Genomic DNA, 12,318 nt, shown 5'->3' with positions numbered 1-12,318 from the left:
CACTCCTTCAAATATTTCTGGATCTGTACTAATTTGATAGATAGATTGTAGATAGATTCTCACGGGGAAACCGTGAGAGTACAACTCAAACCACGTCTTTCTCGCTCTCTGTATAAGAGCAGCTACTGTATTGCCAACTCGCTGTTACCGTCTCTTACTCTGCAGTTGTGCAGTCACACTGTCTGGGTTCATGAGCGCCCCCGGCGATGAGACTCGAGAACTGCCTGCCTCACTCCGCATCTGTTCTCCGTCGTTTATGATCGCTCCTCATCACACAAATCACGTTACACACTCAGTTGGTGACAATAAAAACACAGTACATTAAATACATAAGCTAAATTATGGAAAATCAGTTCATGAATTAAATGTTTTAACCATTTTATTGGCAACGTACAGACAGAAGGAGCATGGCAACCGGTGCAGTTAGCGAGAGGTTGTGCAATCACAGGTGAGGCTCAGCTCGCTGCTGCCTCACAGCACATCACTGATTATCTATCTATCTATCTATCTATCTATCTATCTATCTATCTATCTATCTATCTATCTATCTATCTATCTATCTATCTATCTATCTATCTATCTATCTATAGCCATAAAAAAATCGCTGTTCTTGACATTACAAATAAAAAAACTAAGTTATACAAAAAATTTGATGTTCTCTCATCAAATTTGTAATGTCAAGAACAGCGATATCTATCTAGATAGATAGATAGATAGATAGATAGATAGATAGATAGATAGATAGATAGATAGATAGATGGATAGATAGATATTAGTGACTTGCGGTGAGGTTCATACCTGGTGAGGCACCGACTTATTTATAATCGGATTTACAAATCTAGACCCCCTGCATGTTATTGTTTACATAAGGAAATTTCTCGCATGCTACAATGCTGGAGGGCAAAAAGGCTATTCCTTTACATTCCATTCATGATTCCGTGATCTCAATCAAACTTAGACATGTAGATATTATTAATTTCGTGCTGTGCTTAAAAGAAAAGGGAGAAACCGTAAAGTACCACTGAAAACCACGTCTTTCTCACTCTCTGTATCAGCACAACTACTGTGTGGCTAGCTCGCTGTTCGGCTCGCTGTTACCATCTCTTACTCTGCAGTTGTGCAGTCACAATGTCTGGGTTCATGAGCGCCCCCAGCGATGAGGCATGAGAACTGCCTGCCTCACTCATCTGTTCTCTGCCGTTTATGATCGCTCCTCATCACACAAATCACGTTACACACTTAGTTGGTGACAATAAAAACACATTACATTAAATACATAAGCTAAATTATGGAAAATAAGTTCATACATGTTTTTAACCATTTTATTGGCGACGTACAGACAGGAGGAGCTGCTCTCATAGAATGGCAACCGGTGCTCTTAGCGAGAGGTTGCGCAATCACAAGTGAGGCTCAGCTCGGTGCTGCCTCACCGGCTTCGCTTCCAAGCATTTTAATGGGAAAATTCAGCGATTATGAAGAAAAAACATCATCATATTTTAGTCAAATGATAAATAGGGACTTTATAGGACAAACCACAGGGTGAAAAAATCTTTATAAATGATGTTATTGTTATATATTATTTTTCCATGATGACAGGTGTGGCTCTGGCTCTCCTGCCTCATCTGACAGCACATCACTGATTTTATATCTATCTATCTTCCTATCTATCTATATATATATATACAGACCATAATTTAGCTAACTATGGTCTTTTTTATGCTCTGTTTCACTTTTTGACTTTTTCAAATAATTCAGGTTGCACACAAACTTCTGCGTCTTCAGCTGAATTCTGCAACACCTTTGCTAAGTTCCACTACTGGGCAAAGGATTTTTACAATATATGACTGTAGCTTTCTTATGCTTTTTTCCTACTTCTTATTCTTTGTTCTCAAATTTTTCTTGCATTTCTGCTGCAGTCATTCTGCAAATATGCATTCTCACGGCTGTTTCGCTAGGAACAGCTATTTTTCTAGTCAGTGAGAATGCATTCAATGCATTCTCACTACTAGTGTTTCTGTTTCTCTTTATTATTATTATTATTATTATTATTATTATTCTGTCTTCCGTACGTTTTACAAAGTCCTACTACTTCTACTATCTTTCACTAATTGTACTAATTCATATATCAAAACGTTCAGCTCCTTCTGGAGATTTATGCTATGACTTTTGGTAAACTTCACTATTGCACTTTTTGAAATAATTGCCCTTTTGTGCAAATTTTTGCCCCATTCATTCCTATGGTGGAATTCACTAACTGACGTCAGTTACTAGAGGGGACACTCTACTAACTGCCGTTTTTGAACTTTTTTCTGCTTTTTGACAAACAAAATGATGCTGTTCATACATATTTCACTGTAGAGAAATAATTTATGCATTAAAATGTAGCTACGTGTGTCTACTATATGGAATTATTAGTATTATTGCTCTGGGTCTTACTGTTTTCTGCCAAACTCCTCTGGAGTACAGCCATGACACACTTTCTCCTATTCTTTCAATGTATTTTTGTCTTGTGCCCTGTTTTTATCTGTTTCTATGCATTCTGCAAGTGTACTTTTCTGTTTTGCCTTCTGGTTTTACTGGTTTCTACTGCCTTCCACTGGTTTTACTACCTTTCAGCTTTTCAACTTTTCTCTATGCCTTCAACTTCCACTGTTTTTATCTCTTTCTATGCATTCTGCAAGTCTGCTTTTCTGTTTTGCCTTCTGGTTCTACTGGTTTTTACTATCTTCTAAGTTCTTCTGCAATTTTTATTCAATTTTAGCAATTAATATATGAAAATGTTCTGCTTCTTCTGATCCTTTTTGCTTTTGGTTTTGCTGTTTTACTAATTCAAATATTTCTGGTTTTTCTGCTTCCCTTAATGTAAGCTTTTTGCTCTTTCACTGTTAAACTGTTTCAACTATTTATGGTTTTGCACGAATTTCCTCTTGTGCTAATTATGATATTTTTACGCTGTTTCACTTTTAGACTTTTCAAATAATTCATGTTGCACAAAAACTTCTACTTCTTCAGCTGAAATCTGCAAAACCTTTACTAAGTTTCACTCCTTCAAATATTTCTGGATCTGTACTAATTTGATAGATAGATTGTAGATAGATTCTCACGGGGAAACCGTGAGAGTACAACTCAAACCACGTCTTTCTCGCTCTCTGTATAAGAGCAGCTACTGTATTGCCAACTCGCTGTTACAGTCTCTTACTCTGCAGTTGTGCAGTCACACTGTCTGGGTTCATGAGCGCCCCCGGCGATGAGACTCGAGAACTGCCTGCCTCACTCCGCATCTGTTCTCCGTCGTTTATGATCGCTCCTCATCACACAAATCACGTTACACACTCAGTTGGTGACAATAAAAACACAGTACATTAAATACATAAGCTAAATTATGGAAAATCAGTTCATGAATTAAATGTTTTAACCATTTTATTGGCAACGTACAGACAGAAGGAGCATGGCAACCGGTGCAGTTAGCGAGAGGTTGTGCAATCACAGGTGAGGCTCAGCTCGCTGCTGCCTCACAGCACATCACTGATTATCTATCTATCTATCTATCTATCTATCTATCTATCTATCTATCTATAGCCATAAAAAAATCGCTGTTCTTGACATTACAAATAAAAAAACTAAGTTATACAAAAAATTTGATGTTCTCTCATCAAATTTGTAATGTCAAGAACAGCGATATCTATCTAGATAGATAGATAGATAGATAGATAGATAGATAGATATTAGTGACTTGCGGTGAGGTTCATACCTGGTGAGGCACCGACTTATTTATAATCGGATTTACAAATCTAGACCCCCTGCATGTTATTGTTTACATAAGGAAATTTCTCGCATGCTACAATGCTGGAGGGCAAAAAGGCTTTTCCTTTACATTCCATTCATGATTCCGTGATCTCAATCAAACTTAGACATGTAGATATTATTAATTTCGTGCTGTGCTTAAAAGAAAAGGGAGAAACCGTAAAGTACCACTGAAAACCACGTCTTTCTCACTCTCTGTATCAGCACAACTACTGTGTGGCTAGCTCGCTGTTCGGCTCGCTGTTACCATCTCTTACTCTGCAGTTGTGCAGTCACAATGTCTGGGTTCATGAGCGCCCCCAGCGATGAGGCATGAGAACTGCCTGCCTCACTCATCTGTTCTCTGCCGTTTATGATCGCTCCTCATCACACAAATCACGTTACACACTTAGTTGGTGACAATAAAAACACATTACATTAAATACATAAGCTAAATTATGGAAAATAAGTTCATACATGTTTTTAACCATTTTATTGGCGACGTACAGACAGGAGGAGCATGCTCTCATAGAATGGCAACCGGTGCTCTTAGCGAGAGGTTGCGCAATCACAAGTGAGGCTCAGCTCGGTGCTGCCTCACCGGCTTCGCTTCCAAGCATTTTAATGGGAAAATTCAGCGATTATGAAGAAAAAACATCATCATATTTTAGTCAAATGATAAATAGGGACTTTATAGGACAAACCACAGGGTGAAAAAATCTTTATAAATGATGTTATTGTTATATATTATTTTTCCATGATGACAGGTGTGGCTCTGGCTCTCCTGCCTCATCTGACAGCACATCACTGATTTTATATCTATCTATCTACCTATCTATCTATATATATATATACAGACCATAATTTAGCTAACTATGGTCTTTTTTATGCTCTGTTTCACTTTTTGACTTTTTCAAATAATTCAGGTTGCACACAAACTTCTGCGTCTTCAGCTGAATTCTGCAACACCTTTGCTAAGTTCCACTACTGGGCAAAGGATTTTTACAATATATGACTGTAGCTTTCTTATGCTTTTTTCCTACTTCTTATTCTTTGTTCTCAAATTTTTCTTGCATTTCTGCTGCAGTCATTCTGCAAATATGCATTCTCACGGCTGTTTCGCTAGGAACAGCTATTTTTCTAGTTATTATTATTATTCTGTTTCCGTACGTTTTTTGTCCTTTAACTACTTCTACTATCTTTCACTAATTGTACTAATTCATATATCAAAACGTTCAGCTCCTTCAGGAGAATTCTGCTATGACTTTTGGTAAACTTCACTATTGCACTTTTTGAAATAATTGCCCTTTTGTGCAAATTTATTGCCCCATTCATTCCTATGGTGGAATTCACTAACTGATGTCAGTTACTAGAGTGTACACTGTAGTAACTGCCGTTTTTGAACTTTTTTCTGCTTTTTGACAAACAAAATGATGCTGTTCATACATATTTCACTGTAGAGAAATAATTTATGCATTAAAATGTAGCTACGTGTGTCTACTTTATGGAATTATTACTATTATTGCTACAGGTCTTACTGTTTTCTGTCAAACTCTTCTGGAGTACAACCATGTCACACTTTCTCCTATTCTTTCAATGTATTTTTGTCTTGTGCTCTGTTTTAATCTGTTTCTATGCATTCTGCAAGTCGACTTTTCTGTTTTGCCTTCTGGTTCTACTGGTTTCTACTGCCTTCCACTGGTTTTACTACCTTTCACCTTTTGAAGATGAAGATGCCTTCATCTTCCACTGTTTTTATCTCTTTCTATGCATTCTGCAAGTCTGCTTTTCTGTTTTGCCTTCTGGTCCTACTGGTTTTTACTATCTTCTAATTTCTTCTGCAATTTTTATTCAATTTTAGCAATTAATATATGAAAATGTTCTGCTTCTTCTGATCCTTTTTGCTTTTGGTTTTGCTGTTTTACTAATTCAAATATTTCTGGTTTTTCTGCTACCCTTAATGTAAGCTTATTGCTGTTTCACTGTTCAACTGTTTCAACTATTTATGGTTTTGCACTAATTTCCTCTTGTGCTAATTATGATATTTTTACGCTGTTTCACTTTTTGACTTTTCAAATAATTCATGTTCCACAAAAACTTCTGCTTCTTCAGCTGAAATCTGCAAAACCTTTACTAAGTTTCACTCCTTCAAATATTTCTGGATCTGTACTAATTTGATAGATAGATTGTAGATAGATTCTCACGGGGAAACCGTGAGAGTACAACTCAAACCACGTCTTTCTCGCTCTCTGTATCAGAGCAGCTACTGTATTGCCAACTCGCTGTTACCGTCTCTTACTCTGCAGTTGTGCAGTCACACTGTCTGGGTTCATGAGCGCCCCCAGCGATGAGACACGAGAACTGCCTGCCTCACTCCGCATCTGTTCTCCGTCGTTTATGATCGCTCCTCATCACACAAATCACGTTACACACTCAGTTGGTGACAATAAAAACACAGTACATTAAATACATAAGCTAAATTATGGAAAATCAGTTCATAAATTAAATGTTTTAACAATTTTATTGGCAACGTACAGACAGAAGGAGCATGGCAACCGGTGCAGTTAGCGAGAGGTTGTGCAATCACAGGTGAGGCTCAGCTCGGTGCTGCCTCACAGCACATCACTGATTATCTATCTATCTATCTATCTATCTATCTATCTATCTATCTATAGCCATAAAAAAATCGCTGTTCTTGACATTACAAATAAAAAAACTAAGTTATACAAAAAATATGATGTTCTCTCATCAAATTTGTAATGTCAAGAACAGCGATTTCTAGATAGATAGATAGATAGATAGATAGATAGATAGATAGATAGATTAGTGACTTGCAGTGAGGTTCATACCTGGTGAGGCACCGACTTAATTATAATCGGATTTACAAATCTAGACCCCCTGCATGTTATTGTTTACATAAGGAAATTTCTCGCATGCTACAATGCTGGAGGGCAAAAAGGCTATTCCTTTACATGCCATTCATGATTCCGTGATCTCAATCAAACTTAGACATGTAGATATTATTAATTCCGTGCTGTGCTTAAAAGCAAAGGGAGAAACCGTTAAAGTGCAACTCAAAACCACGTCTTTCTCGCTCTCTGTATCAGCACAACTACTGTGTGGCTAGCTCGCTGGACGGCTCGCTGTTACCATCTCTTACTCTGCACTTGTGGAGTCACAATGTCTGGGTTCATGAGCGCCCCCAGCGATGAGGCATGAGAACTGCCTGCCTCACCTCTAATCTTTATGGCGTTTGCCGTCTCAAATAATATGCCATTTATGATCGCTCCTCAGCACACGAAACATGTTGACACACACAGTTGGTGAAAATAAAAACACAGTACATTAAAAACATAAGCTAAATCATGGAAAATAGGTTCATACATTAAATGTTTTTAACCATTTTATTGGCGACGTACAGACAGGAGGAGCTGCTCTCATAGAATGGCAACCGGTGCTCTTAGCGAGAGGTTGCGCAATCACAGGTGAGGCTCAGCTCGGTGCTGCCTCACCGGCTTCGCTTCCAAGCATTTCAATGGGAAAATTCAGCGATTTTGAAGAAAAAACATCATCATATTTTAGTCAAATGATGAATAGGGACTTTATAGGACAAACCACAGGGTGAAAAAATCTTTATAAATGATGTTATTGTTATATATTATTTTTCCATGATGACAGGTGTGGCTCTGGCTCTCCTGCCTCATCTGACAGCACATCACTGATTTTATATCTATCTATCTACCCATCTATCTATCTATATATATATATACAGACCATAATTTAGCTAACTATGGTCTTTTTTATGCTCTGTTTCACTTTTTGACTTTTTCAAATAATTCAGGTTGCACACAAACTTCTGCGTCTTCAGCTGAATTCTGCAACACCTTTGCTAAGTTCCACTACTGGGCAAAGGATTTTTACAATATATGACTGTAGCTTTCTTATGCTTTTTTCCTACTTCTTATTCTTTGTTCTCAAATTTTTCTTGCATTTCTGCTGCAGTCATTCTGCAAATATGCATTCTCACGGCTGTTTCGCTAGGAACAGCTATTTTTCTAGTTATTATTATCAGTGAGAATGCATCCAATGCATTCTCACTACTAGTGTTTCTGTTTCCCTTTATTATTATTATTATTATTATTATTATTATATAATGTTCCGTACGTTTTTTGTCGTTTAACTATTTCTACTATCTTTCACTAATTCTACTAATTCATATATCAAAACGTTCAGCTCCTTCAGGAGAATCTTGCTTTATCTTTTGGTAAACTTCACTATTGCACTTTTTGAAATAATTGCCCTTTTGTGCAAATTTATTGCCCCATTCATTCCTATGGTGGAATTCACTAACTGACATCAGTTGCTAGAGTGTACACTCTGGTAACTGACGTTTTTGAACTTTTTCTGCTTTTTGACAAACAAATTGATGCTGTTCTTACATATTTCACTGTAGAGAAATAATTTATGCATTAAAATGTAGCTACGTGTGTCTACTTTATGGAATTATTACTATTATTGCTACAGGTCTTACTGTTTTCTGTCAAATTTCTCTAGAGTACAACCATGTCACACTTTCTCCTATTCTTTCAATGTATTTTTCTCTTGTGCTCTGTTTTTATATGTTTCAGTGCATTCTGCTTGTCTACTTATATGTATGCTTTCAACTTCCACTGGTTTTTACTATCTTTTAACTATTCAACTTTTGTGTATGCCTTCAACTTCCACTGGTTTTTAATATCTTTTAGCTTTTCAACTTTTGTGTATGCTTTCAACTTCCTCTGGTTTTTACTATCTTTTAACTATTCAACTTTTGTGTATGCCTTCAACTTCCACTGGTTTTTAATATCTTTTAGCTATTCAACTTTTGTGTATGCCTTCAACTTCCACTGTTTTTTAATATCTTTTAACTATTCAACTTTTGTGTATGCCTTCAACTTCCACTGGTTTTTAATATCTTTTAGCTTTTCAACTTTTGTGTATGCTTTCAACTTCCTCTGGTTTTTACTATCTTTTAACTATTCAACTTTTGTGTATGCCTTCAACTTCCACTGGTTTTTAATATCTTTTAGCTATTCAACTTTTGTGTATGCTTTCAACTCCCACTGGTTTTTACTATCTTTTAACTATTCAACTTTTGTGTATGCCTTCAACTTCCACTGGTTTTTAATTTCTTTTAGCTTTTCAACTTTTCTGTATGCCTTCAACTTCCACTGTTTTTTAATATGTTTTAGCTATTCAACTTTTGTGTATGCTTTCAACTTCCACTGGTTTTTAATATCTTTTAACTATTCAACTTTTGTGTATGCCTTCAACTTCCACTGGTTTTTAATTTCTTTTAGCTTTTGAACTTTTCTTTATGCCTTCAACTTCCACTGGTTTTTCATATTTTAGCTATTCAACTTTTGTGTATGCCTTCAACTTCCACTGGTTTTTAATATCTTTTAGCTTTTCAACTTTTGTGTATGCTTTCAACTTCCTCTGGTTTTTACTATCTTTTAACTATTCAACTTTTGTGTATGCCTTCAACTTCCACTGGTTTTTAATTTCTTTTAGCTTTTCAACTTTTCTGTATGCCGTCAACTTCCACTGGTTTTTAATATCTTTTAGCTATTCAACTTTTGTGTATGCTTTCAACTTCCACTGGTTTTTACTATCTTTTAGCTATTCAACTTTTGTGTATGCTTTCAACTTCCTCTGGTTTTTACTATCTTTTAACTATTCAACTTTTGTGTATGCCTTCAACTTCCACTGGTTTTTAATTTCTTTTAGCTTTTCAACTTTTCTGTATGCCTTCAACTTCCACTGGTTTTTAATATCTTTTAGCTATTCAACTTTTGTGTATGCTTTCAACTTCCACTGGTTTTTACTATCTTTTAACTATTCAACTTTTGTGTATGCCTTCAACTTCCACTGGTTTTTAATTTCTTTTAGCTTTTCAACTTTTCTGTATGCCTTCAACTTCCACTGGTTTTACTATCCTTTAGCTTTCCAACTTTTGTGTATGCCTTCAACTTCCACTGGTTTTTACTATCTTTTAGCTTTTCAACTTTTGTGTATGCTTTCAACTTCCACTGGTTTTTACTATCTTTTAACTATTCAACTTTTGTGTATGCCTTCAACTTCCACTGGTTTTTAATTTCTTTTAGCTTTTCAACTTTTCTGTATGCCTTCAACTTACACTGGTTTTTAATATCTTTTTGCCTTTAAACTTCTCTGTATGCCTTCAACTTCCACTGGTTTTCCACTGGTTGCATTTCTGCTGCAGTCATTCTGCAAATATGCATTCTCACGGCTGTTTCGCTAGGAACAGCTATTTTTCTAGTTATTATATAATGTTCCGTACGTTTTTTGTCCTTCAACTACTTCTACTATCTTTCACTAATTGTACTAATTCATATATCAAAACGTTCAGCTCCTTCAGGAGAATTCTGCTATGACTTTTGGTAAACTTCACTATTGCACTTTTTGAAATAATTGCCCTTTTGTGCAAATTTATTGCCCCATTCATTCCTATGGTGGAATTCACTAACTGACATCAGTTACTAGAGTGTACACTCTAGTAACTGACGTTTTTGAACTTTTTCTGCTTTTTGACAAACAAAATGATGCTGTTCATACATATTTCACTGTAGAGAAATAATTTATGCATTAAAATGTAGCTACGTGTGTCTACTTTATGGAATTATTACTATTATTGCTACAGGTCTTACTGTTTTCTGTCAAACTTCTCTGGAGTACAACCATGTCACACTTTCTCCTATTCTTTCAATGTATTTTTCTCTTGTGCTCTGTTTTTATATGTTTCAGTGCATTCTGCTTGTCTACTTATATGTAAGCTTTCAACTTCCACTGGTTTTTACTATCTTTTAGCTTTTCAACTTTTCTGTATGCTTTCAACTTCCACTGGTTTTTACTATCTTTTAACTATTCAACTTTTGTGTATGCCTTCAACTTCCACTGGTTTTTAATTTCTCTTAGCTTTTCAACTTTTGTGTATGCTTTCAACTTCCACTGGTTTTTAATTTCTTTTAGCTTTTCAACTTTTCTGTATGCCTTCAACTTCAACTGGTTTTTACTATCTTTTAACTATTCAACTTTTGTGTATGCCTTCAACTTCCACTGGTTTTTAATTTCTTTTAGCTTTTCAACTTTTCTCTATGCCTTCAACTTCTACTGGTTTTACTATCTTTTAGCTTTTCAACTTTTCTCTATGCCTTCAACTTCTACTGGTTTTACTATCTTTTAGCTTTTCAACTTTTGTGTATGCCTTCAACTTCTACTGGTTTTACTATCTTTTAGCTTTTCAACTTTTCTCTGTGCCTTCAACTTCTACTGGTTTTACTATCTTTTAGCTTTTCAACTTTTCTGTATGCCTTCAACTTCTACTGGTTTTACTATCTTTTAGCTTTTCAACTTTTCTGTATGCCTTCAACTTCTACTGGTTTTACTATCTTTTAGCTTTTCAACTTTTCTGTATGCCTTCAACTTCTACTGGTTTTACTATCTTTTAGCTTTTCAACTTTTCTCTGTGCCTTCAACTTCTACTGGTTTTACTATCTTTTAGCTTTTCAACTTTTCTGTATGCCTTCAACTTCTACTGGTTTTACTATCTTTTAGCTTTTCAACTTTTCTGTATGCCTTCAACTTCTACTGGTTTTACTATCTTTTAGCTTTTCAACTTTTCTCTATGCCTTCAACTTCTACTGGTTTTACTATCTTTTAGCTTTTCAACTTTTGTGTATGCCTTCAACTTCTACTGGTTTTACTATCTTTTAGCTTTTCAACTTTTCTCTATGCCTTCAACTTCTACTGGTTTTACTATCTTTTAGCTTTTCAACTTTTGTGTATGCCTTCAACTTCTACTGGTTTTACTATCTTTTAGCTTTTCAACTTTTCTCTATGCCTTCAACTTCTACTGGTTTTACTATCTTTTAGCTTTTCAACTTTTCTCTATGCCTTCAACTTCTACTGGTTTTACTATCTTTTAGCTTTTCAACTTCTCTGTATGCCTTCAACTTCTACTGGTTTTACTATCTTTTAGCTTTTCAACTTTTCTCTATGCCTTCAACTTCTACTGGTTTTACTATCTTTTAGCTTTTCAACTTTTCTGTATGCCTTCAACTTCTGCTGGTTTTAATATTGTTTAAGGTCTTCTGCAATCTTTAATCAATTTTAGCAATTCATATATCAAACTGTTCAGCCTCTTCTGCTCCTTTATGTTTTTTGTGCTGCTATGTTTCAATTCTTCAAATATTTCTGCCTTTGTAATAATTACTGCTTCTGCTATTTTCCTATGTTGCTATGTTTCACTGTTCATCTGTTTCAAGTATATGTGGTTTTGTCCTGATTTCTGCTTCATCTAATTTTTGGTCTTTGCTACGTTTCTCTGTTCAACTATTTCAACTATTTCAAATTTTTCTGCTTTTTCCTACTTCTTACGCTTTTCTCTACTTTTTCTTGCATTTCTGCTGCAGTCATTCTGCAAATATGCATTCTCACGGCTGTTTCGCTAGGAACAGCTATTTTTCTAGTATT

The sequence above is a fragment of the Poecilia mexicana genome, unplaced genomic scaffold, assembly GCF_051168715.1.
Source record: "Poecilia mexicana isolate PSO_F unplaced genomic scaffold, ASM5116871v1 scaffold_2, whole genome shotgun sequence".
Taxonomy (NCBI): Eukaryota; Metazoa; Chordata; class Actinopteri; order Cyprinodontiformes; family Poeciliidae; genus Poecilia; species Poecilia mexicana.
The sequence above is the reverse complement of the archived record's forward strand: the minus strand, read 5'-3'. Positions refer to the sequence as shown.